Source organism: Mandrillus leucophaeus, unplaced genomic scaffold (genome assembly GCF_000951045.1).
Source record: "Mandrillus leucophaeus isolate KB7577 unplaced genomic scaffold, Mleu.le_1.0 Scaffold1402, whole genome shotgun sequence".
In the NCBI taxonomy this organism is placed as follows: Eukaryota; Metazoa; Chordata; class Mammalia; order Primates; family Cercopithecidae; genus Mandrillus; species Mandrillus leucophaeus.
The window spans coordinates 100,733-101,150 of NW_012101369.1; positions in this window are offsets into that span (position 1 = coordinate 100,733).

A 418-nucleotide genomic window follows, 5' to 3' on the forward strand; every position below is an offset into this window, starting at 1 on the left:
TCCCAGTGTCGGGGTCCTGTTCATCAAATGCCTTCCAATTGCACAGGTCAGGTGCACACCTTACACCTTCACAGAACTCTGAGGGGTGAAAAGGGAGATTTTACTTGTGTTCCTCATTCAATGGACAAGTATCAGTATCTGGGTGCCCCTGTGGGCCAGGCAGTGGGACCAGAAGCCAGCAACATAGATGGGCTTGGATCTGATGCTAGGGGCGTAGAGTGAGTTGTGGGGAGCAGGCAGGGAAGGCCTGAGTGAGAGGCGGGAGGGCTGAGAGGGGAGGGTGTTGCGCTGCTGAGGGGGGTGAGGGCCTGAAGGGGGAGGTCAGAGATCAGAGGGCCCTGGAGGACAGACTGCCTCTCGAAGCTGTACCCAGAGGCCTGGCCGACTTGACTGCAGAACCCTGTGACTGCCATGTTAT